The sequence below is a fragment of the Ictidomys tridecemlineatus genome, chromosome 2 (assembly GCF_052094955.1).
Source record: "Ictidomys tridecemlineatus isolate mIctTri1 chromosome 2, mIctTri1.hap1, whole genome shotgun sequence".
NCBI lineage: Eukaryota > Metazoa > Chordata > Mammalia > Rodentia > Sciuridae > Ictidomys > Ictidomys tridecemlineatus.
Window position 1 is genome coordinate 141945169 of NC_135478.1, and position 14702 is coordinate 141959870.

General features: G+C 39.4%; 1 protein-coding gene across 3 annotated transcripts in view; it reads right to left on the minus strand.

Annotated features, from left to right (window-relative positions):
* Bmper (BMP binding endothelial regulator) overlaps positions 1-14702 on the minus strand; it is a 235952-nt gene that overhangs the window by 73055 nt on the left and 148195 nt on the right. The window lies entirely within an intron of this gene.

The following is a 14702-nucleotide window of genomic DNA, read 5'->3' on the forward strand; positions in this document are numbered from 1 at the left end:
AAACTTGGCATTGGTTTGTTCTCTGTGTAAAGATATTTTATCTGTTTCCAAAGAGGCATGAACAACCAGGAAATGAGGAATTTATTTAGAGAAATTAGTCCAAATGATGAAAGAACTATAATAAAAAGAGCAATTTCCAGTCAACATCCAAATAATAATCATGTCAAGAATAAAACACCAGGTCAAGAACTTGAGAATGTCCTACAAACAACTGTCCTAAATATCTCCAGGAAGGACTGAGCCCAGACAGACCACGGATATGCCAACTGGTCTGATAGGACCAATGGGATCCAATGCAAACATTTGCTTTTAATTTTAAGGTGTTTGGAGAGTAATGTTTTATGTTATGGTACATTATGTCATTTCAGATGTCAATTTCATGTGACTCCACACAAATCATATATATTTGACATTTGCTAAGTTAATTATTCTAATTGGTGTTCCTTGTCAATATTTGACGGTGATTCACGAGAGAGAGAGAGAGAGAGAGAGAGAGAGAGAGAGAGAGAGAGAGAGTTAGTTTAGGGTATGTAGGAGAGTTTCATTGAACAAATACGCTGATGAATAAATAAAAGGCACTACCTAGAGGGGAACTGTAGAAGCGGGTGGGTTCAGCAGTCATATTTGAATTCATCCTCCATTTCTGATCCTTTCTTATTTTTCTCTTGGCCATTTTTTCCTGCAGCCCCAATTTTACTCTGCGTATTGCTTCACATTGTATGAGCCCCCCCCCACCTTCCTAATTCCATATATCCTCTGCTAGTATCTCCCATCTAACCTCTGCCTGGTGCATTTTCCAATCATTCTCAGTGGGATTACTTCTGGAATTCTCCTAACACATATCTCCCTTGCATTCTGATAAAAAAAAAAAAAAATCTCTCCCTGTCATCAAAATGTTAACTTTTGGGGTTGGGCAAGGCAGTTCTTTGAAGTATCTCAAGTGATATCAGAAGAATGATGGTTCCAGTTTAATGCGGCTATGAGCCACAAAAGAAATGTGTCTTAACCTGATTACCAAATTCAGGAGAAGGGTTTTTTTTTTTCAGGTTCTTAACTCTACCTATTCAGCAAGAAAGTCCAGAACCAATCAAGGCTTCTGAGCTTGGAACAGATGGACCTCAGCTTGGAAAAGCCAAAGCACAACATGCTGAAGGAGCTAAAATTACACTCCCAAGGGTGTTCTCTCTGCTCTGTGCAGAAAGGAAATGCCCACAGCTGCTGTCCATGTCCTATTGTGATGGCCTACACAAGGATGTTCCTACAAGGAACAACCAAGTACCACTTTTCTTGATATCCTAACTGCAACTACATCAAAATTATCATTAATGAAAACATTTGCCAAGCTAACATGTACCAAGAATTCACTATATACCCTAGCATTCTTCTACATACCTATAATGATGGATACATCATCAGAAACTATATTTAGATTGTCTCCTAACATTAAAGATATGGCTAAGCACTTTGTAGTACATCATAAAATGAACTATGAAAAAGTTTGTGAACTGTGTTCATGACTGAGGAAATGCTTATAGCATAAAGTGGAAAAAAGGAAACAAAAGTCTATGCTAATATGTTCTATGATTTTTTTTTCTTTTTCTTTTTCAGATAGGGGTCTTGCTACGTTGCATAGAGTGGCCTTGAATTCTCAATCCTCCTGCCTCAGTCACCCAGCTAGCTGGGATTACAGACTTATGGCACAGCACCCAGTTCTTTTGAGGATAATAACTATCTTCAAATAAATATATCCACACACCAAAATTACAAACAGTGGCTATTTATTGATAGCAGAATTATGATTGACATTTGCTTTTTCTTTTTCTTTCTTCTGTGTGGTTTTTCTGGTTTTATTTTGTTTTATTTCTGGTTTTATTTTAGTAGTCAAACTCTAGACTCTACTAATTTATTTACTCATGTAGATAAGACCAATTGCATAACAAAACAAATCCTCAAAGAAGCAAAAGAAACTGTCCCAAGTTGCCCTGGGGAAGCCCAGAGCTTGCTCCTAGCTGAGAAAGAGGCCATGGGGTAGGTCCAGAGAGACCCTGGGTAAGGGAAATCATGTGTGAATTTGACCCTTAAGAGAGAGATTTTTCAAGAGTCCCTCCTTATGGAAGAGAAGGATTTGGAAATCTGAGTGATTTCTGCATGTAACAGCAACACAGAAGAGGCCAGCAAAATTTCATGACTGTGGGGATGCTTGAGAATTATGTGTTACATTTGGGGACATTTGTATCATGAGCTAAAATAATTTTGAAACTTTGGCCCCTTTCCCTGGCACCTCAAGGTCTCCATGCCAGATCCTGCTGGAGCAGCACACACGTGTGCTGGAGAACGTCTGAAAGTGAGAATCTCAGGATTACAGAAATCTGCCTCACTGAAAAGGAAAAGGGCCAGAGAATACTTAGGGAATAAAAATGAACAGTGAATTCTCATATTTTTTTTCCAGCAGACCCAGTGTAACCAGCTGCAGTCCAACATGTCCAGATGTCCAGTCACACTCTACTGGAAATTTTGGCCAATAGTTAGGGAGAGAGAGAAAGAAGCAGCTTAAACAGACTATCCTCAAACTTGCCTTATTTGAATGAGCCTAAGTCAGAGGAAGGGGAGAAAAACACCAGTGTCTCCTTGTGTCTCTGTTTCAGACTCCTGAAGGCAAATCATGAGCTCTCATTTTTGTTTTGGTTTGTTTCCCACATATTGGTTTGGTTTGTCTATATACAAACACATAGGTATAGGGGAAATAAAGATCGGAAATGTAGAAACCCAAATATTAAAAGTGCATGTATTTTTCTCCTAGGTAATGGAATGATGTTGGGACATCTTTTCCTCTTTTATGTTTATGTATATTTAGATTATTATTTACACTTACATTCCATTGTTTACAATGACTATGTATCCTTTTGGAATAAGAATATTCATTGTAAAAAGTTAAAACTCATGGATGAAGTTATATCACTTTGATGTTCTGTACTTTAATAAGACTGCTGCCTCCAGAATATGGTTCCAATGCTTTTCTCTCAACTGTATCAGGTACATTTGTCTCTACCATGGAAGTGTGTATTCCAATGAAATGCCTTTCCTCTGAGAGCAGTGATTGTTCTCAAGTCATCCATCAAAAAAAATTAAGGAGAAATTATAAAACCCTTTGTTATAAAGACTAAGAGAAACTGAGCAGACTGTAGCCACCCCTCCCCCAACACACACACACACAAGAGAAACAGAAAAGCCCGAGGAAGGGGAAAAAAATTGCATTCATTTTTCAGCCACCAGAAAATAATCACCATTTACAATTGTGTGTGTGTGTGTGTTAACATATTTATAAGTAAATCCTGTACATAATATTTTATTTCCTATTTTTCACTTAACATGTCATTAGATTTCCAGTCATTAAATGTGTTTTGCTTTGGAAACACAGATGGGAACTTCCACCCTCAGTCCATTACTCCTGCAAAGAGGACTGTGTCCTCAGCCCCTGGTATCATGCCACTACATACATCAGTACACCTCCAGAGTGTCCTTCTAACCATGAGGAAGCCTATGAAATAAATAAGACTTTAAACTTTCCTCAGCACACACTGCAGAAAGACAGGGAACTGGGCCCCAGAAGACTAGGTCACTGTGCTGGGCAGGACTCCTAGAAACCCCAGAAGGACAAGAGTCATTGTGATGCCAAGTCTGGGTTAGAAAGCAAGGAAGTCTGGGACCGGGGACACTGCCTGTGACATGGACCTTTCTTCTCCTTACTGAGCTTTCCCCTGAATGGTGATGGAAAAAGTAGAAAGAGGCAGGACCTGAAGTTCTCCATGCAGGAGCTCTGGCCCTTCTTTAGGGTGTCACCAACAGCTGTTGGCCCACAAGGTGCTGAAGTTCCAACAGATGCTCTGCTCCATTAGATGGCACTTGGTGCCGATAAGACTTATATTCTTAGATTCGTAAATCTAGAACTTCATTTAAATTTTTGCGGGGAGGATACTGGGGATTGGACTCAGAGGCATTTGACCACTGAGTCACACTCCCAGCTCTACTTTGTATTTTACTTAGAGACAGAGTCTGACTGATTTGCTAAGCACCTCTCTTTTGCTGAGGCTGACTTTGAACTCACCATCCTCCTGTCTTAGCCTCCTGAGCTGCTGGGATTATAGGTGTGCACCACCCGCCCCCAGCTTCATCTAATTTTACTGTGTATTTGGGGGCTGGGGACAAGGAAAGGGATGGTATTCTCTTTCTACCCATCTGCCAGAAATAGTAACTGGTCTGCATATGAAATGCTGATTCTTCAAAAAGTCACATAGGTATTTCATTTAGTATATAAATTTGTTTTCACATATTTCCATAACCCCATATACTCACCAACTCTAAACAAAAGAGCAAACAAAGGAAACAATCCCTAACCTCAAAGGTCTAAATTAAAATAAATCCAGATTCAAAGCCTGGAGTGCCAGCACCTCCCCCAGTGGAGCCCAGTGCTTCCTACCTCTCACCTCAGCAGACCAGTGGGCCTGTACCCTCTCAGCACTTCTTCACAGGTCACACAAACACAGGTCCTTCAGCCCTCAGCTCCAACACCAGATCCCCCCGTAGCCACATCCCTGATGCCTCAGTCAAGGTCATCTCCTTCCTCTAAATTCCCAAAGCAAAACTGATCGATAGCTGAGATATTCTGGGATGGTTAATTTCTAATAGTGTATTTGAAGTTGTACTATGTTTTTTTCATTTGGGAGTCCAAAATAAAGTCATCAAACCCAGCATCTGCCTATGATAGATCACTTTCCACTCTTGCTTATATTTATAATGTATTCCTAACTCTTTAGTCAGACCTTGAACTCCTTCCATGTAAATTTTGTGTATACTTCCACATAGGAGGAGATAGATAGATAGATAGATATTTGTTTATATATAAAATAAAAATGCCTGTGGTACTACACATCAGGTCTCAATAAATGTCTGTTGAATTAATGCATTAATTCATAATTAATTTGGGTGAAAAAATAAATCGCCTACACTGAATTTATTAAAATACACACACGTAAGGTAACCAACAGAAATTTGCTTAATCAATTAATTGAATACTTTATGAATGCTTTCAGAACAAAAGAGATTATTAGAAAAATATGAAAATTTGGAAATATTATGCAGAGCTACATCTGGTGCCTAGAGAGTATACTAAGAAATTCAAATCCATGAATTCAAATACATGGGCAGCGATATCATTCCCCTCTCTGTAAATGTGACTTTTTTTTCCTGATGAACAGAGAAAACCTACCTCACTAAAATGTATTGTAAGAATCAAAAAGCAGGGAGAGAAATTATTTCTAATTCGTAAAATGGCAAGTGTGATAGGCAGAGTAATGGTTCCCCAAAGATATCCACATCCTAATGCCCAGAACCGATGGATGTGTAATGTAAATGGCAAGACAAAATGAAGTCTAAAGATGGAATGAAGGCTGCCCATTAGCTGACCTTTATCAGGGAGCTTATCCTGGATGATCTGAGAGGGATGAAAGCAATCACAAGGATCCATAGAGAAAGAGGAAGGCAGGAACATAAGTGTCACAATGATACGGTATAAAAACTATTCCACGCTAGCTTTGATGATGGAGGATGGGGCCAGGAGCCAAAGAAAACAGGAAGCCTATACAAACTGGAAAAGGAAGGAACACAGTCCTGCCAAACACCTTATTTTAACTTTTTGAGACTCTTTCTGACTTCTGACCTCTAGAACATACAAGATAATAACTGTGTGTTGTTTCAGCCATTAAGTTTGCGTTAATTTGTTACAGAAGCCACTGGGGACCTTAGCAATAGCTATGGCATCTAGTGTAAAGCAATGGGTCTATGCCAGGTACCATGCCGGGTGCTTTCTGCATTTTCAGTACCTCCTTTCATCCTCTCTATATCTCTGCACTCTATATATTATTACCTTAATTTCTCAGCCATGAGTTTAGGAAGGGTGCTTTATGGCCCATTATCACTCAGCCAATAGCAGTAAAGACAGAGTCCAACCCAGTCTCTCTGGCCCAAGACTGGTACCTTCCCCACTGTGACTTGATGCTTCCACACAATCTATGCCCCAGCATCCTCTGCAGTTGTTGTTGTTAACAAGTTGGAAGTCCCAGAGCTCTTTGAGAATCTGAATAAATGTTTAGACATTCATTCCCCCAAATGCACATGAGTGTATCCCCTCAAGTGAAGAGATTTATAGACACTCTGTCCCAAGGCTGATCTGTGACCCCTCAGGAGTCCATGATTTTCAAATTAAGAATATGTATCTAGCAGTTAATTATAAACTTTATACAGTGCTCCTATCTCTTCTTTCCAACTATAAACCCTAAGGTCAGGGCCAGTTTTAGCCTTTTATCCGTGAGCTCCAAGAGCACCTTCTAGAATGCTAAAGTCTCAGCAAGTATTAATATAAACTTTTATGGAAGATGTATTTTCCACCCTCATCATCCAAGTTCTGACCTTAAATTCCCCTTTTATCCCCAGTACTGGGGATAGAACCCAGGGGAGCTTTATCACTGAACTACGTCCCCAGTCCCCTTTTCATTTTTTGAGACTGGCTAGCTTCAAATTTGTGATCCTTCGGCCTCAGCCTCCTGAGTTACTGGGGATTGCAGGTATGTGCCACCATGCTTAGCTTAAAATTTCTTTCTCTTTGCACCAGAACTTTGTATTTATCAATTAAGAAAGCTGTGTACCTGAGCTAGAGTTGGATTTCACATCTCTAAATTAAACTGGCTTACAGAATTAAATCCCCCTTTGAGCACTGCCAACATTGAGTTTATTGTTTTAAAGATAGTCTTTTGTTTGAATCCTGGTCTTGCCATGTACTGACTGTTAAATCATGTACGGACTCCCTGCATACCTCAGTTTGTTCATGGATAACATGTATTCAAGGAAAATCACCTTTCAGGTAGAAGCCCATTATTAGTTTTATTATGAAAAATATATTTTAAGTTTTATGCAAATCCAGCAAATAGGTATCTATGGCTGGGTAAGGTAAGGTTGAATAAGACTATAATAGACACATTGAAGATGTAATGTGAGTTGAACTAGTCTATAAAGATATATGAAATATCAATTAGGAGCTAAAATGAAGTTAGCCTTCTAAACCAAAAGAAGAATGTAAGTCACAGACATAGAAAGGAAGAGAGTTTGTACAAGAGCAAGAGGAGACCAGTCTGACCAGAATTGGGAGTTGTAGACCTTTAGTATATGTCAGGTACTCATGCTGTCTAAATAAGTTGGCCTGAGATTTATGGCCAGCCTGAGAAGTTTAAATATATTCGAAAGAACCACCATTTCTTAACGTGTTTCCTACGAAACATCAATCCTGCCTGTTGCACTGCCAAAATAAGTATAAATTTTAAAAGCTCTGCAGCTCAAATTAGTTTGGGAGGCACTTTCTACTCCATCACCCTCCTAAAAGTTTATCATGCCCACTGGCATGGAAAGGGCCCTAAGGATTCTGCAGCAAGGAACCATATTTAAGTTTACTTGACCCAGCATTTCCCTAATGAATTTAATCATAGGACCTTGTTTTGAAAATATTACTCAAAACTATCCCTCAGCTCTAGTGTTTTATAAAACAAATGTTGGGAAAACTGCAACAGAAAAGGAAGATGGAGGAGGCTCTTGTGAAAGCCAAGTTCGGGTTCTGACAGTGGGATGCGAAAAGAGCTGAAGGAGAGTAGACGGGGTGAGTTGCAGGCAATAGGATGAGGGTCTGGCTGTCGTGGGAATGAGAAAGAAATTATTTATTAGGAAAACAACAGAAAGAGACAATCAGCTAGACTTGATGACTGATTACCAACATGGGAAAGAAATGCCAGAAGTATGAGAAATAACATTAAGGCTCAAAACCTGTGCAGCTGGGATCGTGTGGATGCCAGAATTCAGTCAATAAATAGGGGTTGGAAACAGCCATTAACCCCTCCATCCAAATTTCCAACTCAGACTTTGGTGACTCAAAGGTAGCAACTGTAATAAAATTCAAATGCAGTACTTTTCTAGAAGAACATGTTCCTCCAAAAGATTAGAAGTTGAGATCTACCATATTAGCATCTTATGAAGAAGAGATAAATGTTAAGGACCTCTAAGTTTGGATAAATTTGAAACCCAGAATGAGGAAAGAACTGTGGAAGAGGGACTGTGAAGGTGGAGCTGTTCATTTACACAAGATGTAATGAAGGAAGAAGAGATCTGTGTACTAACGTGAGATCTGAAGGGTAGAGCAGAGGAGGGGAACAGTGATTGAGGGCAGAGGGTACTAACAGAGAAAGGGGCAGTGGTAGGAGAAAAAAGGAAAGCATGCATAAATACGAATTTCATAGCAAAGAGAAATAGTGAAGCCAATGAGTCATGTCTCCATACTCTCAGCATAGGGGAGAACATACGATTTGTAACCCCAGAGACTGAAGTGACTTCATAAATGCAGATGTTTTTAAAGGTAAGCAAATACAACAGCTTTCAAAGAGAAATCTCCACTCCTGAATATAAAGAAGGAAATTGGAAAAATCCAATGTATATTTTGAAGCAAACCTCCCAAGTGAGTAAAAATACAGTTAAGAGAGAACACAGAACACTGAGAAGTCTGAGTTTTGGCATCTCAAAGAAGAAGGAGTTAACTGAATTCATGCTTTTAATTTATCTGACTTTCCTATCCTTCATTTGTTAAAGTTGAGATTGCACAGCTATGAGAAGGCCATGAGATTCAAATGAGATCAAATGGAAAAACCCACACAAAGTTTAGATATGTAGCAGATGCTAAATAAATACTAACTACTGGTGCGGTTACCCTTGCTACAATTATTGCTGTCATTGTTGTTGGATGATGATGAAGACAATGATGATGATGGTGATAGTCATTGTTAACTTATGGTTTGGATATGAGGTGTCCCCCAAATGCTCCTATGTTAATGCTGGAATATTTGGAGGTGGAATGATTGGATTATGATAGCTGCAAACCTAATTAGTTCATCCTAGTTTGAATGGACTAAATAGAAGGTAACTAAGCTGGGGGTGGAGGGTGACATGGCTGAGGAGGTGGATCACTGGGGATGTGACCTAGAAGGGTTCATCTTCTGCACCCCTTCTCATCTGCTCTTTCTGCTTCCTGGCTGCCATGAGCAGGGCAGGTTTCCACTACCACATCCTTCTGCCATGATGTTCTCCTTCACCTCAGGCCCAAAGCCACAGAGTTGGTCCACCACAGACTAAACCTCTGAAACCGTGAGCCCAAAATTAACTTTTCCTTCTCTAAATTGTTCTTGTTGGGGTTTTTGTTCACTGCACTGAAATGGTAACACTCTAACAGAATACTAACATATTTACCCAGTACTAACTCCTACTAGTACCAGTAAACTACCTATAATTTTACAAGGTGCTAAAACACTGTAAATGGTATTATCTAGTACACCCTGAAGAAAGTGACACTACATGGTGGGTAAAAGATGATCCACTGAAGTTCTGAGTTTCCTCCATCAACTCTGCCCCCATTTACAGCAAGAAAATCTGAAGGAAAAGTATCCTTTAGAGCAGTATAGCACGTAACAAAGAAAACAAACTGATTTCCTTATACTTCCCAGTGTTGTTTCACCCAGTGTGGGATCTCCTGGTCGCTGCGTGTGGCACGGTCGGGTTTCATTTGCCACCTCTGTCTGCCACTGGCCTCAGGAGAAGTATCAAACCTCAACTCCAGATGCACAAGCAGAAACTTCAGTGGCCACTTAGCTTAACACCTCCTTGGCAGGGCTAAAGTCAACACCACAAATTCTTATTCTACAAGCATCTTGAGCTCTGGTTTCAAATTTCCTTGCTTTCCTGAGTTAAGGACAGACTCTCGGGGTTATGGGACCTGGAGTTGCTTACAGACTCTGAGGCCAGAAACCTTGCTCAAACACAGAATCACTAATTTGCAGAACCTCTTGTCAGTGGAGATTTCTCATAAAACAGGCCCCAAGGTCATTGTTTAATTATGCTTTTTTTTCCAGGGGAATAAATGAAATTGTTGTTCTATTCCCCCTCCTACATCTACCCTATTTAATTGAGGATACCTGCAGGCATCCCAGGGGCTTAAGTAAGACCTGCCAAAACTAGCTGGGACCCGTTCCACCTCTGCCATGGGTGCAGGCAGCAGGCATGGGGTCCTTGCCAGTGAGCTCACACAGATGCACCAAGTTGCACACAGCTGGAAACTAACCCTTGGAGGGTTTAAAAAGTCACCTGGCAACTGTGAGACTCCTTGCACCCTGAGTTGCTGAAATTTGATATTTCCTGTTACTTGTGGGACATGCAGTTGAGGTTATTTCAATTAAATGCACATCTGGGCTCAGCATACCCTACCAGCTTCAGTGTTATGTAATCTGTGAACTTTGGTTTTAGGTAGCTCTAAGTACAGCTGAAGCAATCTGAGAGACCTGGGGTGGCCATCCACTTCTGGGTTGCCTTTGGTTGTCCCTGGTCTTATAAATGATTAAGAGATTAAATTCTCTCATATAATCAAAATACCTCTCTCTCTCTCTCTCTCTCTCTACACACACACACACACACACACACACACACACACACACACACACTCACACACCTCTCTTATCAGTGAAAACTTTCACACTAAGTGTTATTTCCAAGTCTGAAAACCCACATTCTGCCAACAAAGAACTTATCAGATTCAGGTCTCTGTGGGGTGGTTAGGTCAAGATTCCACCAAGTATTTGCTAACACACAATAAAAGAACATTTCCATAAACCAAAAGCTACACTCACACAACAAAAGTGGCCCTCCTGGCACCTAATTCATGGTCATGTGACACTCAGTCAAGGCAAAGCCAAGTCGCTTCAGGCGATAGCCTCATACCTTGGCAGAGACTGTACTTGCCGAAAGCTTTATAAAGTTTGTTTAGCTCACTTCACATATTTTATTTTAAATAAATCATCCAAATCAAATTTAATTCTTTTCTATTGGAAAGGGAGAAAGAGAGTAGGCCCCAAGTTATTAAAAGACAGCGATGCTTTTCATACTTTCTTCAGGTCTGATTTTAAGAGGATTTTTTTTCCCCCAATGTTGAGAAAATCCTCATTGACCCTCCAGAACAACCCTAAAAAGACTGTCCTATTATGGGGACTACCACAGTTTTGTGCCTCCCTTATTGGGCCCTACCCACAGAATTGCAAATTACCATCATCACCAACTACTGCAGAGAGGGGCCTATTGAAATGTGTTTCCATTTACTTCAAGTTTCCTCTTTGCTACTCCTTTCAGAGATCTGACAGGACCTCCAAACACTCCCAAGACTAAGAAGAACCCAGGCAGAAATCAATTCTGTGAGAGTTTAGAAACACAGTGCAATGCCACCTCTACTAGAAATGATGGAGCCTTCATTTAACCACTAAAAATGATCAAAATAAATGTTAGAGTATTTGAGCTCTGTAACCAATATATTTCAGTTTTGTTTGTATGTATAGATTGTCGCCTCCTCTCAAAAAAAAAGATTAAAGAAATGCAGGGGCATATTTACTAATAATTCAAAACACTTAAAAGTGGATAAATACAATAAAGTCAGAAGTAAGCTTATTATTCAAAAACTGCATGTCATTAGGTGGGCCACACATTTGTTTCTAACTTCCTAGCCATGAAAGCAAAGACAACCACTTTTAATCAATCAAGTTTTAATTATTTATCATAGGGCTATGGAATTAAAATACAAAAACATACAAATAACTCAGAGGCTTTTGTTCTTTCTTTTTTGTTAATGTTGTTTTAGTTTGGTTTGGGTTTGGGTACTGGGGATTGAAATCCGGGGCATTTAACCACTGAGCCATATCCCTAGCCCCTTTTTTAAATTTTTATTTTATATTTTTTTAGTTTCTAAGACAGAGTCTCACTAAGTTGCTTAAGGCCTTGCTAAGCTGCCTAGGTTGGCCTGGAACTTGTGATCCTCCTTCTTTAACCTCCCAACTCACTGAGATTAGAGGTATGAGCCACTGCACCTGGCTGGTCTTTCAATTTTTACATCAGAAAAAGGGTACTTTACCCTCCTGCTGTATCTAATCAACAGAGAGAGTAAATCATTGCCACTAACCTCAGGGGGATTTATTTTTCATTCACCCACACCCTTTCCACTGTTTGGAGTGTCTGCGGTTCTCAACCAGGGCAATTTTGTCCCAAGAACACAGTTTGAATTGTCACAAACTTGGGGAGGTGGTTACTACTAGCATGTAGTTGGTAGAGTTCAGAAATGTGACTGTTCAAAAGAATTATCTGTCCAAACTGCCAATAAGACTGAGATTGAAATCCTGGAGAAGTGTGTGTGTGTGTGTGTGTGTGTGTGTGTGTGTGTGTGTGTGTGTGTGTGTGTGTATGTGTTGTGTAGTGTGTGTACATGCACTTGCAAGAGAGAATTTGTGTTTTAATAAAATATAAATCATTATCCTGGTTATAGAAAACATTGGCCTTAATTTATAGTTTCAGCCTCAGTTTCTCTACTGTAGAAATCCATATCTCAGAAGAGATTTCATAATTGACAGAGGAGGAAAAATATTAGTCCTCAGGTTTGTTCCGGATCCTAAGTATAATGATAGAGGAATTTCAAAGTAGGAGGTCTTTAACCCATACATAAAGGACAGCAGACTAAGTCTACCTGAATATGTTAGGAAAAGTTGGGCATTGCTTAAAAAACTGGAAGCCATCCCATCTCTTAACTGAATCTGCACAAATGAGCCTCGCCAAATAGAATGTGTTTTACAGCAATGATGGAAGAAGTGCTGGAGTTCAAGTGAGAGTAAACAGATGGAAAGAACACCAAAGGAAATTGAGAAATAGCCATCTGATGATATAATTTAGATTTGGACAGAGAACTGCATGCCTGGGCTCTTCCAGCTCTGGCCTGCTAGATGCAGGTGCAGCCAGTGGCCTCCCAGTGCCCCTCCAGCTGGGTGGCTTTCTGCCTTGCCAGTTGCCTCTCTTAGAGATGGAAGGTATGGGCTCATTTACATGTGTCATGCCACACACGATGTAATAGGACAGGTCACAGACTCAGTTCTATTTGATCAGGCCTATGTTTCTATTCTTCTTCTTTTCTTTTTTTCTACAGTCTTCTAGATATGGAAAGGCCAGCTCATAATGGAGAGAATAATAATGAAACTTAGATTTGCTCTCAACTATCTCAATAGTCAGTGATCCTTGCAACAGAAAGTCAGGAAATTTAAGATTTGGGCTATTTCCATAGGAGGTCACCATGTGTTCTTGCGAAGCTGATAAGCAGTGATCTTGCCTAGCAGCCACATAATGGCAAGTAGAATATGACTGTGCTCAGGCACATTGAAAGGGTGAATTAGAAAATATTAGGAGTCCTGATGAGATCTTTCTGCTTCAATTAGGAGAGACTTTATAGGGAAATGCAAACCTAACTTTGGGCCTGAATACAGAGGAAATCTTCATCAACATAGGCTTAAGACTGCTCATCCAGAAAGAATTAAGCTAAAGGCAGCCTGTGAGCCATGTGTAAGCAGTTTTTTTTTTTTTTCCTTGGGGGGGAGGTGATTAAATCTAATAGTTTATACACATGCTTTTAAATCAACTGATGTGTTAATCATAGTGAATTATTCTTCCTGCATTAATTTCTGAACTCTAAAAGTCATATTTCATTGTCCTCCTTAGAGTTATTTTATGTACTTCATTATCTTCAAAGGGAGGCTCTTTTATTAAATCTATAATTTATTTTATGTTAATTCAGCCAGCACTTTTATCCAGCACATAACTGTTTTATAGCTATTTCTAAAAATAGTAATATACATAGTAGATATATAATAAATGACAATTATATATAATATTAATGTATATATATATATATATATATATATATATATATATAAAGACTCTGCCTATCTAGTGTCAAAAGGCACTAGCCAATCAAAAAAAAATTTACTCTTAGCAATTTACACTGATATTTAGATAAATGGAAGAAACAAACTGGTTCCCATGTGAAAACTGGTTTCAACTGCCATGAACGTTCACTTCTCTAAGTCTAACTGGCTCATTAAATACTTTCTAATAGATTTTTCTGGCTTTGTTAATCTTGCTTATCATATATCAGAACTAATTTGACAAGGCATTACTAATCCCCCTCTTTCAATGAAATACTTCCAAAAGCTATCTCAAAATCACATGAATTTGAGGAGGACTAAAATGGCAATTTGCTAATAGATGTAGGCATATATCTACATGTGGGGCCAACATGACACCTGTTGCTATGCTCTGTCCCTGTGATCAGTAGTGCTGTCTCCAGCAGCTTTCTGAATAGGCCATGTTTAGATAGAACCTTCAAGAACTCAGTTAAATATAACAACTGCAAACCCATTGTCAGCCTGATGACCTCTTGTGATCTCTTTGCCAACAGCAACTGTGTGTGCAGCCAGGTGAAATGGTGAAGAGGTGGGGGTAGGGGTGAGGGAAGAGCAAGTGCAGCTGTTTGGTTTTATACTGAGAGAAGGAAAATCCTTCCTAGATTATGTATGTTTGGTTTTACTGGATATCATTATCTTAGCCGCTGTGACTGCAAATGCTATTAGCAGTTAAAATGTGCATTAAGTTATCTGGTGTTTTTTAAAACCTCATCAGATCATTTATCTTCTTGATTTCTCATAGCAACAAATTCTGATGGAAATATCCACATTTGTCTCAATTGTGCTTCTGTGAGAGTA